This window comes from Rhamphochromis sp. 'chilingali' (assembly GCF_963969265.1).
Source record: "Rhamphochromis sp. 'chilingali' genome assembly, chromosome: 14".
Lineage (NCBI taxonomy): Eukaryota > Metazoa > Chordata > Actinopteri > Cichliformes > Cichlidae > Rhamphochromis > Rhamphochromis sp. 'chilingali'.
Window position 1 is genome coordinate 35,236,591 of NC_137941.1, and position 15,308 is coordinate 35,251,898.

Sequence of the window (15,308 nt, forward strand, 5' to 3'; positions counted from 1 at the left end):
ATATGGCACGCACATACGAAGGGTTTGTTTTTGTTCTTGACAGATGTTGTAAGCAGTTAAACTTTAAAATGTGATTTATGAAATGGAAACCAATGAGCAGTTCATTCTGAAAGGCCTGTTTCATTGACGGTGAACAATCATGCCAATTTTCTTGTTCTACAATAATCCATCTCAGAGATATGACGAGAAAAAAAAGTTTAAAATCTGAGAGGACGACAGAAAAAGAGTCATAAAAAGCTTAATACTTTAACAAGTATAGAACTTATAAATACCAAAAGATATAGAGGGAAGGAGCAGAATATTTTAAAATTTGAACAGCAAAAATAGCCCAGAGTTTGTGGAAGTCGTTTCATGGCAAAAAACATACGGAAGCAATAAGGACAGATGATTAGAAAGAATGAACATGATATATTTACTTTTTTGTCTGATGATTGGCAGAAAGTTTACAGCGGTTTTCTTCTGAGAGATGCTGCTGAGGCTGAAATTAAGCCAAGAGGAAAAAAGACGTATACATAAAACTCTTGCTGATTGAAACACAGGCAAGGACATACTCAAAAGTTTAGCTCCTCTGGATGTTTCCATGGAAAAGAGTTTTATCACTCATCCAGGTGACTTCTCCAGTGTCACGCTTGAGTGATGAATCTTTCTCCCACTGAAAACCAGTGTGTCCAGTTAAATTCAATCGATTTTTTAAAGGAAAGTTGTTCGATGCTGTGTTCATGAGGACACTGGGTTTAACTTGCAGCACAACACAAAGCTGCCATATTTTGTCCAAGTTTAAAACACTTAATTGAGCAGAATCAAGATGCAGAAAAGCTGAAATGTAACGTCCTCGTATGATGACGCATCACACATGACGCAGCACGGGGTCATGTGTGATGTGTAACTGCCCTCTGCTAAGACTGGAGATAATACAAGGAATGAGACAACTGACAGCTGTTATTTTAATCAGCCTGTTTCAGTTCTGTTAAACTAAGTACCACAAAGTAATGTGGTAACATCTGGACTGACGAGTTTACTGTCAGCATTTTAATCAGCTAGTTTAAAGGCTGTAGGCTGCAGCCGTTGCTCTAACACTGTATAAATGTAACAGGGCTCAGTTCTAACAGTCTGAGCTGCTTCCAGCTTTATTTGTGAAGAGCGCAGCAGCTTCCAAAACACGCAGCGAGCTCGTACAGCTGGGAGGTAATATTTTCATAATCAGCTCCCATCTCTCCTGTGGACTCCTTAATGTCTCCAGTCTGAGATCAGCACAGCCCTGCCCTCCAGCACCACCAGCAGCAGCAGCAACATTGTACCCATCAGGTAAAACATCGGCTTCGTTTGCTTCACACTGTCCCCACATGATGATGATGATATAGTATGATGTGATCTGATTATTAGATTCTTGATGAATGTGGGTTGTTGTGTTTCAGCCTGGTTCTGTTTGCCCCTTTTTAACTCTGAGCCCTGCCCCTTCAAACAATGTCAGCACGGCTTAATCATGTGATTCCTACAGAAAAGCATCAATTTAATGTTTAAAAGGTGAACACTTCAAGAAATCTGTTCCTCAACAGACACATTGTTTGAATAATTCTTTTAAATAACACTAAGTAAAATATAGCAATATACACTTCTTAAGCAACAACCTCCGCCTTCATTTCCTCTGTTACATGCTGTGCTTTTTTTAACCCGTCCATTTGTTCACCTAATGGGTGACACTGTTTCATTGGGGTTTACTCTTTCAGCTGTCCTCAGCTGACGGATTAGTCATTGGACACTGCTGTTCCTCTTGTGAGAGGCTGACATGTCTGGCTGCTGTTAAAGCCTCCGACTCTAAAAATAATCTTACCAAAACTATATTCAGTTACACTAACACCAGGCTGGTTAAAACCCCAAGAAAGCAGTTATAACCAAAGCCCAGCAGTTATAACACAAAATGTGATAAACAATATACTGGATTAAAAAACAGCCCCAGGGCAGCTGTTTCTCACTAACCTTATTCACAATCTCTTGGATAGAATTTCGTGGGACAGTCAAAGGGGTGAACGCTTCAGTTATTTAAGCATCATATTTGCTTTTCATGTAATATGTGCTGCTGGTTTCATTGATGTCCTCCAAATTTCCATCCACAGCTTTGAGCCAGAGAATGTCAGAGACCCCAGTCCAAGTTGGACAGAAACTTTCAGCTCAAAGTGGGAGTTCATCAGTTTTCCCTTCTATGTTCCCGACCTCACCGTATCCACAAACTGTGGGTAGCAACAAAGCAATGAGATTTAGAAAAAGAGGGACAGAACTTCTGAAAGCCGGCTCAACGTATCATGAGTTTGGTAAGAGTTTGGTCATGTGGGAGACGCTCAGTGTGCAGCTGCTACTTCCCCACGTTGGCTGGTGGTGACCACTGAATAGCAGACAGCTGCCTCCTAACACACAGTCATCCATAATAATACTGGCTGACTGCAATATTGTCTAAATCTTTATCTTTAATAAAAGTGTGTGATTTGCATTCTCACCCTTCAGAAGCTCATTTTTAGCCAGGAAATCCCTGATTACTGTAATCCACAATCATGTTAATGCATTCAATCATGATATTAACTTCAGCCTTAACGTTGGTGGTCAGTTATGATTCATAAATACTCGAATCTGGTGACAGTGGTACGGAAAGCCAGCGCAGGATTCAGGATGTTTCTATCTGATAATAAGTTTATTGAACACATCAGATGATTTTTTTAGCTGAATCTTTGCTGTGACTCGTCTGGGAAACTTGATAGATTACACTGGCTTCTTTTTTTTTTAGTATTTCTTGCTGATGATGAATGATGAAAAATACACTGCAGTAGTATTATTATATGTTTATGTATATACAGTGGGAAAAATAAGTATTAAGTACCGATCATCAATTTATGATCGTGTTCATGTTTAAAAAATAAAAATAAGATTAAGAAAACACTTAAAAGCTTTTCTGTGTCCTTTTGCCTGTTAAATAAATGTCAAAGTGCATCACCGACTGCAGATTTGAGTTTTTATTGTGGACTTAGAAACACCTGCATTATATATATATATATATATATATATATATATATATATATATATATATATATATATATATATAATGCTAAGAGCTAAGATACTGCGCAGGACCCTCAAGCTCCCAGGCCTCTGGTAGAGGACCCGAGCTTGAAGGATAAACCGCCCGCAGGGGCGTGCTGGGTGTTTATATATTTACATGCGGCTATAGTCGCTGCATTACCTACTAACTACATGAGATGCTGCACAGATAACAGAGCATCAACTGCTGTGCACCTTTTCCAGAGTGCTGATCTCTTTGGCCTCCCACAACGTGTCAGGGGTGATGAGTGAGAATATTGATATTGCACGGTTTATGATTGAACATCGAGGGCCAAACAAAGGAAGCTTTATGGTTGGACGAAGTGTGCATAATCAAAGAATTGAAAGATTGTGGGGTGAACTAAACAGAGTTGTGTCAGCATACTTTAAAAACCTTTTCCTCTTTATGGAAAATGTTGGGATTTTAGATAGCACTGACCCATTTCATATTAGGGCTCTTCACCATGTATATCTTCCAAGAATGAACAGATCTGTGGATGAATTTGTAAATGAGTGGAACCATCACAGCTTAAGGACAATGGAAAATCACTCCCCGCTGCAGCTGTGGACTGTTGGAATGTTGCAACTTCCTCAGCATCACAGAGTCTCAGTCAAGTGCACTTCAAACATCCTTCTTACCATCACCAGCAGTTGACGGCTGACTAGAGGCAGCTCGACCCCTTGAGTGACGATGGAAATCATGGGATAGAAGTTTTTTGACAGCATGCCGCATGCTTCAGTTAAGTTATTAGTAAATTTGTTTGTGTTAATTAAAAAATGTATTTGAGTGCCAGACACTAAAAATTGTGAAATATCATGATACTGAAAAGGGTCCAAGACTATTATTTAGGTAAAAGTAAGGTAAAAAGACTGGTTTTATCTTCATATTCACTTGTGCCATTTAAATCATAAAAGTAGACAAATAAAGTGTTTAGACTACACTTTTCTTTCATGACAAACCATAATTGTCACAATACAAAATGTTACAGTATATGTTACATATGATTGTATGATGTACTAATTTATCTGTTAATAAACAGGAATTATGATTCATTCATTAAATAAAATATGTTACACATTTTAAACTCTTTAAACTCTTTTTTTTAAAGACACAAATTACATAAAAAGTAGGAACACAGAACCCTTCATTTGTGTATTTCTAGTACCCAGAGGAAGGAAATAATATTCTGCAGTAATAGGGCTGGTCTTAAAAAAACACAAATGAAAGAGGGGAAAAAAAACCCAAACAATCTACAATGAGCCTGTGTTATCAAGTAGTATAGTAAAATATGCAAACAAAATCCTTAAAACACTCCCTGCAAACCAGGTTATGTTTATTATCATTATTATTATTATTGTTTATAATACTTTGACAACATATAATAATTTGATAAGATTGTAATGTCATATAGTGTGATATAATGTTCACATTTCAACCTGTAACATAACCAGGTTTGACCAAACCAATGTCTGTCACATTTATAGACAACTTTGCTGCCAGCGTTGGAGATACTGTCTTTCCACCCAGTGTTGCCAACTCCTCAGTAAGGAAAATCGCTATTGGCTGTCCTAAAAGTCGCTAGAAGTCGCCAAATGACGTCATCGCCTAATTTGCATAATTGGTCATGCTAATGTAATTGTAACCTACGCTGTTGGAGAGAGAAATAGCATCGTGGTAGAGACATAAGGTGAGTAAAAAACGTCCTAAATGCCGTTTGAATTTATTTAGAACTACATATCAGAGACAAAACATGCCATATAAGCAGGAAAACTAATTAACTACAATCACAAAACAAAAAATGCCTCACATGTATAAACTGAAACAAAATTATTCCATCCATTCTCTTCGGCTTATCAAATCCATGTCTGATTTGAAAGTAGTGTACACTGCATGAACTGGTATTTAAGCTGTAATTTGAAAGACACACATGAAGCTTATTTAGGCTATACAGTCCTACTGCTGTCCAGGGTGTACTCTGATGCGGGTTAACAACATTAACAAAAAAAGGAAAATAAAAAATGCATATGCAAAATAGAAAAAAAAACCCAAATCCTCATCATGTCAACAATCCTTAAGAAAACACATCATGCTCTTCCAAATCCTGGTGAATTCCGTATTGCAAAATCCATGTCTGATTTGAAAGTAGTGTACACTGCATGAACTGGTATACGAAGGATATTTTCACAAGTATTGGCCACTGGAAATCTGCAGTTAGTGACGAACTCAAGGCTTGGCTTTGGAGAGAAACCCAGGGCTGGTATGCTGTCACATCCAGTGCAGAAAACAAGAATATCTTCCAAAGAGACATCACTTTCAACTATAAGATAGAAAAATACAAAATGATAATGAGATTCTGACTAAGATGTTGATGTACAGATACATTAAATTACCAAAAGATTAAATCAAAAGTGAAACATGTATATTTTTTTAAAATTAAACTGTAATTTGAAAGACACACATGAAGCTTATTTAGGCTATACAGTAAAACCACAATGTCAAAAAAAGAAGTTAGTGAAGACCACAACATTAAATGTACGTGGATGCAGAAATAGCCTATTATTAGTACTCAGTACACAGGATTGGTAATAATTTATTTATTTAGTTATCCTCCTATTTATCCTGTTATTTATTTATCCTGTTAATACACTGAAGTCAAACTGAAATCACATTTGGATACAATGTTGTAAACCCAGCACTTGCATCGGTACCATCTATCTACCTTTTTTGTTATGGCGTCTATGTCTGTGATTTCATGATGCTGCTGCACAAAAGTGAGAATTTTGATTTATGGTCAAACAATGTGCCAAATAGTAAACTCACATTCTGCCTCCTGGGCCCTGTTTCAGGAAGCCGGTTTAGAAAACTCAGAGTGAAAAACGATACGCAGGGTTGAGTAACCCCGAACTGTCCAACTCGGAATATTCGGTTTCAGAAAGGCTGATAACAAGTAGTTCAGTCAACGCGGAGTTGCTTTAACCCCAAGTGAAGCGCGCGGACGAGGATACATAAAGCCCTGATCAGTGGAGCACAGATTAAGTGAGTCACCATGGAGACGGAGGGAAAGAAGGCGCGGTCAATGTATTTTACAGCGCTTGAGGCCGAAATTCTGATGGCAGCATATGCCGATAACATGCAAATTCCGCGGAAAAAAGTAACACAGCGACAGCTGCAAAAGAAAGTGAGCATGCATGGCAAAACATAGCCGACAGAGTCAATGCGTGAGTGTTAATTTAAACATTGATCGAGGGATTTCCACCCATTTAACACGTTATTTTATCATATGTTATTTTATTTGTTATTTTATACATTTTATTTTGTGACGTGATGTGAGCGCAGGTGCAACCCAACAGGCCCCAAACGTTCCTGGCAGCAAGTAAAAATGAAATATAAAAATATAGTCCAAACAGGTAAGGTGTAATTGTATTATGAGCCATAGTGCTTGGTCTGTTTGTCCCATGTAAATCAATTGCAGTTAGAGGCTACATTAATTTTCTGTCTGTAAGCACTTATTGAAATTATCTGAGCACATTACAAGTACATATTTGCTTACTCTGTATGCTCAAATGTGGCCCGTTATAGCCAACAGAAAAAAAGCAGAGGCCCGAAAAACAGGTGGGGGTCCTCCACCACCACTCACAGAGGCTGAGCAGTTGGCCCTCAGCCAAAACAGTGGGCGCCCTGTGGCTGAAGGCATCTCTGCGGGGACATCCTCTGAGTCAATAACCCCGCAAGACACAAGTGCCTACATAAGGGGTAAATCCAAAATAATACATGATGTGCATACATCCTTTCTTCACAGTCACCTTTGCAGTGCGACACATTCATTTGATAAACTCTTTACCATAATGAATTATTTTGTAGTGAAGTTATTTTCCTACTGATTTTGCCTTCCCTCAGTCTTGGTTGTCTTTGAGAGCATAATGACAATGAAGTGTAAGGTGCTTGGTATGTTTGTTAATTGCCATTTGGTCCCTTGTAAGTTATAAGTGACCTGTGTAAACCTCATATTCTAACAGTTGATGGTGGTGGTGTACTGCATCTGGTGCAGCCTCCTGTTGAGCCAGACCAACATGCAGTTGTGAGTAATACTCCACAGATTATATGAGTTTACAGTAGAACAGCAATGTTGTTTATTTCTTTACTACAGGAAAATAATGAAGAAACATTGACAGCTGTTACAGAGGAGGAAGCAACAGAGACACTTTATGAGGTTTACATCTTTTAATACTTTGTGTACAGGAAACACAGGTGACCAATAAAGCCAGTTGAACAAAAAATCTGTTTATTCTTCTTTCAACATGTTGAGGTGATGGGTCAAAAGAAATGATTGTGACATATGGTGTCTCTGACTGCTCTTCCATCTTGTATGTCCGTGGGAGGGTCAGGATGTTCATGGTTTGGATCACTGCTGATGTTTGGTTCAGAAGGACAGTGTTCTCCTCTAATTGTGGCAATGTTGTGAAGAATCACACATGCCACAATAATGTCACATGCCCTTTCTGGGGTGACCCTGAGTCTTTGCAGGCACTGGAACCAGGCCTTAAGCATTCCGATAGTCATTTCAACTCTGGCTCTTGTCCTGCAATTAGCCAGATTATATCGCTGCTGTGGGCCCGGTTCAGGGTCAGAGTAAGGGGTAAGCAAATAGGGTAAACATGGATACCCCCTATCACCAAGCAAGTAGCCAGTGAACTCTCCTAAGACAGAAGGATACACTTCAGTTCAAATGTCCCTGAAGCAATTGGTCTTTATATATTTTAAAGTATTTTCAACTCACCATGTCCAAATTTTGTGCTCAGTGTACATTCACGGAATATTTGTGAGTCATGGACAGAGTCTGGCCACTTGGCTTCCACATTTGTGATAATGTTGGCAGCATCACATATGATCTTCACAGTGCAGAGAACACAAATTAGCATCCATTACTATAATGAAATAATTTGTTAGTTTGACATGCTACAGGGAACTATGTACCTGTACATTAATGCTGTGGAAAGACTTCCTGTTCACATAGTCTCCTTCATTTACTGAAGGAGCAATGATTGGAATGTGAGTACCATCTATACAGCCAATCACGCCTGGGAACCCTGAAAATAAATGTGAAATTTAAGTAGTAGTTCAAGTATCACCACATCATAAATTAAGTTTTGTTCATCCTGATACCTGCAATTTTGTGGCATCCCTCTTTGATGAATCTTGTGGGTCTATGACCGGGGAACACCACAAACGTGTACAGGAGACGTTTCAGTGCAACTGTAACATTCCTGACTGCCCGACAGACGGTAGCCTTGGAAACGTGCTCAGCGTCACCAATATTATACAGAAAGCTCCCGTTTGCAAAAAACCGAAGTGCAATACAAATAATATGTACAGAACTGAGAGCATGTCCGCGATGTGTCACATGCGTAATATATGGCCTGAGGATGTTATCCAAATAAATTATAGATTGTGCTGAGAAACGGTAACGTTCGCACAGACAATCATCAGGAAATGATAAAATGTCCAAACGCGCTCTGATCACTCTCTCCCGGCGGAGAGCTCTGCGGAGAATTTGGGCTTCACGATCTACTGGCTCTTCAAGGAAGGGACACGCCATGTCTGACACTTCCTACTGTCAGGTTTCCGACAAAGGGGCGGAGACAGTCAGGGTTAGTTGTAGTAAACCTGCTAGGGGGCAGGTTAGCTTCACGGCGTGTGTCGTCATAGTGACTCACTCAGGCTTCAGCTGAACTCGCTTTGTGAAACCGAAAACCCAGAGTTTTCGTTAACTCAGGGTATACTTACTCAGTTTTTCCACTAAACCGGCTTCCTGAAACAGGGCCCTGAAGATAGTCTTGCCAGAAAGCCAGAGTCCGGCACTCGTAGTGCATTACTCCCTCGATCGGAGTGAATGATCTGGAATAGATTCTCCCTATCAGTTGCTCTCAGAGCCATTCCAGCTTTCACGAAAAGGCACTTCATCTGAAGAGGGTATGTCTGTAGAGCATCTAGGAGAGCTACAGACCTCAAGCCATCTCTGAACCTAGCCAAAATAAAACAAAATCAAATTGTATTTTATATTACTATTATTATATTTGTATTTGATGGGATTTGGAACCTGTATCATAACAAGAGGTTTTGAGGTTTTATTAAGAGAAATTTCTGAACTAACTACATTTTGCTTCCCTGTGGACTGCTGTATCAGAGGTGAAGAACATTTTCCCCCTTACAGGGCCAGACTGTCTCAGATACAGATAACGAATGCCTATACATGGAGCAACTGAGCTGAAACATGACACACAGGGACCTGTCATGAACTGGAGTAAAAGTGACACATTGCTTTCAAATACATCTGGTCTCTTGTTCCATTGGCATACATTGGCATTTTTATTTTTATTTTTATTTTTATTCCTATTTATTCTATTTATCCCCTTCGTATATTTTATTTATATTTGTCTCTGTATTTATATATGTGTGTGTGTGTGTGTGTGTGTGTGTATATATATAATATTCTGTAACTCTGTAACTTCTGTCGGTGCTGTGCTTTTTGGAAACCGAATTTCCCAGAGGAACCCACCCGAGGGATTAATAAAGTTTTATCTTATCTTATCTTATCTTATCTTATCTTATCTTATCTTATCTTATCTTATCTTATCTTATCTTATCTTATCTTATCTTATCTTATACCTTTTCCGTCAGTCTGCAGTCAACCCAAATGCTACTCAGTTTGAATCTATTTTTATTTACATATTTAAACACATGCCTACATCGGCACAGATACAACGTTTTATGTGAATTTTAATCTCATGAATGAAAGATATCTGTTTTGTTATGAACTGTACTAGAATGGAGCGCTACAGACCTGTACCACCCAAACAGGCTAATACCATTGTTTCACAACACAATGACTTTAGTTTGACAGGCTTAATTTTTTACCATGACAGTATGTGTTTAGACATGCCTTTCAAAAGGTGCACGGGTCCGTTGAAGGACATACCAGTGAGCAGTTTCTTGTTTGTTTTGAAGTGTTATGCAAACATTGTGACCAGCAAGACTGATCAAGCTGGCTGCCTGTGCAACTGCATCTTGCAGCTGTAGATCATTCTCGGCCTGTACGATCTAAAAACAATATGAGGAAATTAAAAAATGAATTATCTGACTCTACTATTTAGTAGAACATACAAAACTAATAGCTCCAATGATTTACATTACATTAACCCTATGAAACCCCATAACCGATCAGGAGGCTGAGGTATAAGTTATTAAGCTGGAAAACAAGTCCAATCATTAAATTCTGAAAACTGAAACTTGGAGTTTCTTGGGCAGTAACCAACAGAACCACAACCTGCCACACACATTTTTATTTCTTCCTTCTTGTAGCCATTAAAATGTTTGATCTTTTACTAGAAAAATAAAAAATAAATAAAGACTGATAGAAAGGTGCAGGACTCGGGCAAGAAAAATTAGGGAAGTGTTAGTAAAAATGTTGGACAAGCAAAAAAAGACCTACAATGAAATTGAAAGAACCAAAGGAAAATATGCTCACAGACTGCACTTGTGACCTCGTGACCCTTTGGTGAATGACTTGCAGAAAACCTGCAGCAGGTAATTCAGTATGATTTCATCATGATGCAAGAAAAACACAGAAATGTTTAAACAATGCTGAGTTGGTACCTAAGTATACAGGGAGTGCAGAATTATTAGGCAAGTTGTATTTTTGAGGAATAATTTTATTATTGAACAACAAACATGTTCTCAATGAACCCAAAAAACTCATTAATATCAAAGCTGAATGTTTTTGGAAGTAGTTTTTAGTTTGTTTTTAGTTTTAGCTATTTTAGGGGGATATCTGTGTGTGCAGGTGACTATTACTGTGCATAATTATTAGGCAACTTAACAAAAAACAAATATATACCCATTTCAATGATTTATTTTTACCAGTGAAACCAATATAACATCTCCACATTCACAAATATACATTTCTGACATTCAAAAACAAAAACAAATCAGCGCCCAATATAGCCACCTTTCTTTGCAAGGACACTCAAAAGCCTGCCATCCATGGATTCTGTCAATGTTTTGATCTGTTCACCATCAACATTGCGTGCAGCAGCAACCACAGCCTCCCAGACACTGTTCAGAGAGGTGTACTGTTTTCCCTCCTTGTAAATCTCACATTTGATGATGGACCACAGGTTCTCAATGGGGTTCAGATCAGGTGAACAAGGAGGCCATGTCATTAGTTTTTCTTCTTTTATACCCTTTCTTGCCAGCCACGCTGTGGAGTACTTGGACGCGTGTGATGGAGCATTGTCCTGCATGAAAATCACGTTTTTCTTGAAGGATGCAGACTTCTTCCTGTACCACTGCTTGAAGAAGGTGTCTTCCAGAAACTGGCAGTAGGACTGGGAGTTGAGCTTGACTCCATCCTCAACCCGAAAAGGCCCCACAAGCTCATCTTTGATGATACCAGCCCAAACCAGTACTCCACCTCCACCTTTCTGGCGTCTGAGTGGGACTGGAGCTCTCTGCCCTTTACCAATCCAGCCACGGGCCCATCCATCTGGCCCATCAAGACTCACTCTCATGTCATCAGTCCATAAAACCTTAGAAAAACCAGTCTTGAGATATTTCTTGGCCCAGTCTTGACGTTTCAGCTTGTGTGTCTTGTTCAGTGGTGGTCGTCTTTCAGCCTTTCTTACCTTGGCCATGTCTCTGAGTATTGCACACCTTGTGCTTTTGGGCACTCCAGTGATGTTGCAGCTGTGAAATATGGCCAAACTGGTGGCAAGTGGCATCTTGGCAGCTGCACGCTTGACTTTTCTCAGTTCATGGGCAGTTATTTTGCGCCTTGGTTTTTCCACACGCTTCTTGCGACCCTGTTGACTATTTTGAATAAAACGCTTGATTGTTCGATGATCACGCTTCAGAAGCTTTGCAATTTTGAGACTGCTGCATCCCTCTGCAAGATATCTCACTATTTTTGACTTTTCTGAGCCTGTCAACTCCTTCTTTTGACCCATTTTGCCAACGGAAAGGACGTTGCCTAATAATTATGCACACCTGATATAGGGTGTTGATGTCATTAGACCACACCCCTTCTCATTACAGAGATGCACATCAAATTCAAATTCAAATTCAAATTTTATTTGTCACACACACACAACCATACACAGTATGACATGGGGGTGAAATGCTTGTAGCTGTACAATGCCCGACCATTAAATGACAGAAGAAAAGTTTTACAATATTTACAATTTACTACAAAAATTTACAAATTAACTTAGGAATTTACAGTAAAGAATGTGCAAATAGCAGAAGAGATTATAAAGATAAGGATTATAAATTATAGGAATTATAGGATTATAGGAAATGTGTGGTGGTGCGTGTGGTGATGTGTGTGAGAGTCCAGTCTTATAGTGACGTGTTTGGGAGAGTCCAGTCCTACACCTGGTTCAGGGCCCGAATAGCCTGGGGGAAGAAGCTCCTCCTCATTCTCTCTGTTTTGGCCTTAAGGGAGCGGAAGCGCTTCCCAGACCTCAACAGTGAGAAGAGTCCATTGTTGGGATGGGAGAGGTCCATCATAATCTTCCTAGCTTTGGACTTGCACCGCTTGGTGTAGATGGACAGCAGGTCAGGGAGCTCTGATTGAATGATGCGTTCTGCCGAGCGCACCACCCTTTGCAGATCTCGTCTGTCCTGCTTGGTGCTGTTCCCAAACCAGGTGCAGATGTTTGACGTCAGGACGCTCTCGATGGTGCAGGAGTAGAAGTTCTTGAGCACCTTCAGTGGCAGATGGAAGTCTCTAAGTCTTCTGAGGAAGAAGAGACGCTGACGGGCTTTCTTAACCAGGGTGTTGATGTGACAGGACCATGACAGGTCCTGAGTGATGTGGACACCCAGGTATCGGAAACTGTCCACTCTCTCCACTGGCGTGCCACTGATGATGAGGGGTTTGTAATTCCTCGCCTGCTTTGTAGTGAAGTCCACGATCAGCTCCTTAGTCTTGCTGACGTTTAGGAGGAGGTTATTCTCCTGGCACCAGGTCTCCAGGTTCCTAATCTCCTCCAGGTAGGCCGTCTCGATGTTGTCGGAGATCAGGCCCACAACAGCAGTGTCGTCAGCAAACTTGACAATGGAGGTGGTGTCGGATGTGGCTACACAGTCATAAGTGTACAGTGAGTACAGCAGGGGGCTTAAAACACAGCCCTGAGGCACTCCAGTGCTGAGTGAGATGGAGGGGGAGACTTGTTTTCCTACCCTCACTGTTGGGGTCTGTCTGTGAGGAAGTTGAGGATCCACTGACACAGTGATGAGCTGAGTCCTAGATCCGTCAACTTGGTGAAAAGCTTAGAGGGAATTATTGTGTTGAATGCTGAACTGTAGTCCACGAACAGCATCCTAACATAATTCCCTCTGCCAGTGTCCAGGTGACTCAGGGATGTGTGGAGCAGGTGAGATATGGCATCGTCTGTGGAACGATTAGTCCGGTAAGCAAACTGAAGTGAGTCGATGGTGGGAGGAAGTGAAGAAGTGATGTGATCTCTCATCAGTCTTTCAAAACACTTCATCACAATTGAAGTCAGTGCTACTGGACGGTAGTCATTGTGGCAAGCGGGCTGTTGTTTCTTTGGAACAGGGACAATAATGGACTGTTTGAAGCACGTGGGAACCACAGCTTGGGCCAGGGAGAGGTTGAAGATCTCCGTGAACACCGGTGCTAGTTGATCAGCGCAGGCTCAAAGGACCCGGCCAGGGATTGCATCTGGTCCTGCTGCCTTCCTGGTGTTCACCCTCCTGAAGGTGTTCCTCACGGCATGCTCTGTGATGACGAATGCATTTTCTTCACTGGTGCACTCCGAGCGCGCGCAGCCGTTTGTTGTTTTAATTGCTGCGGCGTCGAAGCGAGCATAAAACGTGTTCAGCTCATCAGCCAGTGAAGCATCGGCATTCATCATTGAAGAAGCTGGTCGTTTATAGTCCGTTATAGTCCGCAGTCCTTTCCACAGGCTCCTAGAGTCGCACTGTCATAGCTGTGACTCTAGTTTTTCCCCGTAGCTCCGCTTTGCCTTTCGGACCGCGCTGCGCACGTTGTAGGACGCAGCCTTGTATAGGTCCATATTACCGGAGACAAGCCCTTCATTGTAGGCAGCGGTGCGTGATCTCAGAGCGTCGCGGATGTTTTTATCCACCCACGGCTTCTGGTTGGGAAACGTTCGGATGATAGTTCTTTCTGCTGTGTCGTCCGCTAGTTTCCCGATAAATCCCACAACCGCTTCCGTAAACATGTTGATGTCATCAGAGCTGCGCCGAAACATGTCCCAGTCTGCGTCATCCAGTGCGTCCTGCAGCGCGGCCACCGATTGGTCCGTCCAGCGAGCGACCTCCCTCCTGATTGGTGGTTGCTGCTTTAGCCTTTGTTTGTAAGCAGGTATGAGGAAGATGGCAGAATGGTCCTATTTCCAAATGCCGGCAGGGGTTGAGCCTTGTAGCAGTTCTTGAACGGGGTGTAGCAGTGGTCTAATGTCCTCGTGCCCCGGGTGGGGCAGTTGATGTGCTGGTGAAGGTTGTGAAATGTCCGTTTGAGATTCACTCTGTTAAAATCTCCCATAACAATGAGTGCGGCATCTCGGTGAAGTGTTTGTTGATGTGTGAGAGCCTCATGTAGCTCACATAAGGCAGTGTTCGAGTCCGCGTGAGGCGGAATGTAAACAGTGCAGGCAATGACCGCAGTGAATTCCCGAGGGAGATAGAAAGGGCGACACTTAACGATCAAAAGCTCCAGATTGGGCGAGCAAGAGCGTGTGAGTGGGGAGATGTTTGTGCTGTTGCACCATCTGTTGTTCACCATCAAACACACTCCACCACCTCTTTTCTTCCCCGACTCCATTGTCCTGTCCATGCGGTAAACTGAAAAGAACCCCGTCGGCTGCACGGCGTGGTCTGGTATCGCTGGGTTCAGCCAAGTCTCAGTGAAGCAGAGGAGGTTGCAGTCCCGAATGTCTCTCTGGAACTTGATTCTGGCTTTGAGGTCATCAAGCTTGTTCTCGATGGATTGAACATTGGCTAGCAGGATACTGGGCATGGGTGCGCGGTGTGCGCGAGCCCGTAGCCTGTTCCTGATGCCGGCTCTTTTACCTCGAGGCCGTCGCTTAGGGTCGCGTCCTTTGTTCTCTCTCAGGATCTCCTTTGGCCAGGTTGGGTCCGGAGTTAAACATGGTGAAATGTTCGTGTACTGCAG

The 15,308-nt window shown here is 41.5% G+C and overlaps 1 long non-coding RNA gene across 1 annotated transcript; it reads right to left on the reverse strand.

Moving 5' to 3' along the window:
* Positions 1–7,129: 7,129 nt before the first annotated feature.
* Positions 7,130–8,898, reverse strand: LOC308410589. The gene is made up of 3 exons (XR_013974206.1): positions 8,252–8,898; positions 8,063–8,175; positions 7,130–7,977 (listed from the first exon to the last, which is right to left on the reverse strand). It is a non-coding gene; the product is annotated as an uncharacterized lncRNA (long non-coding RNA).
* Positions 8,899–15,308: the final 6,410 nt, after the last annotated feature.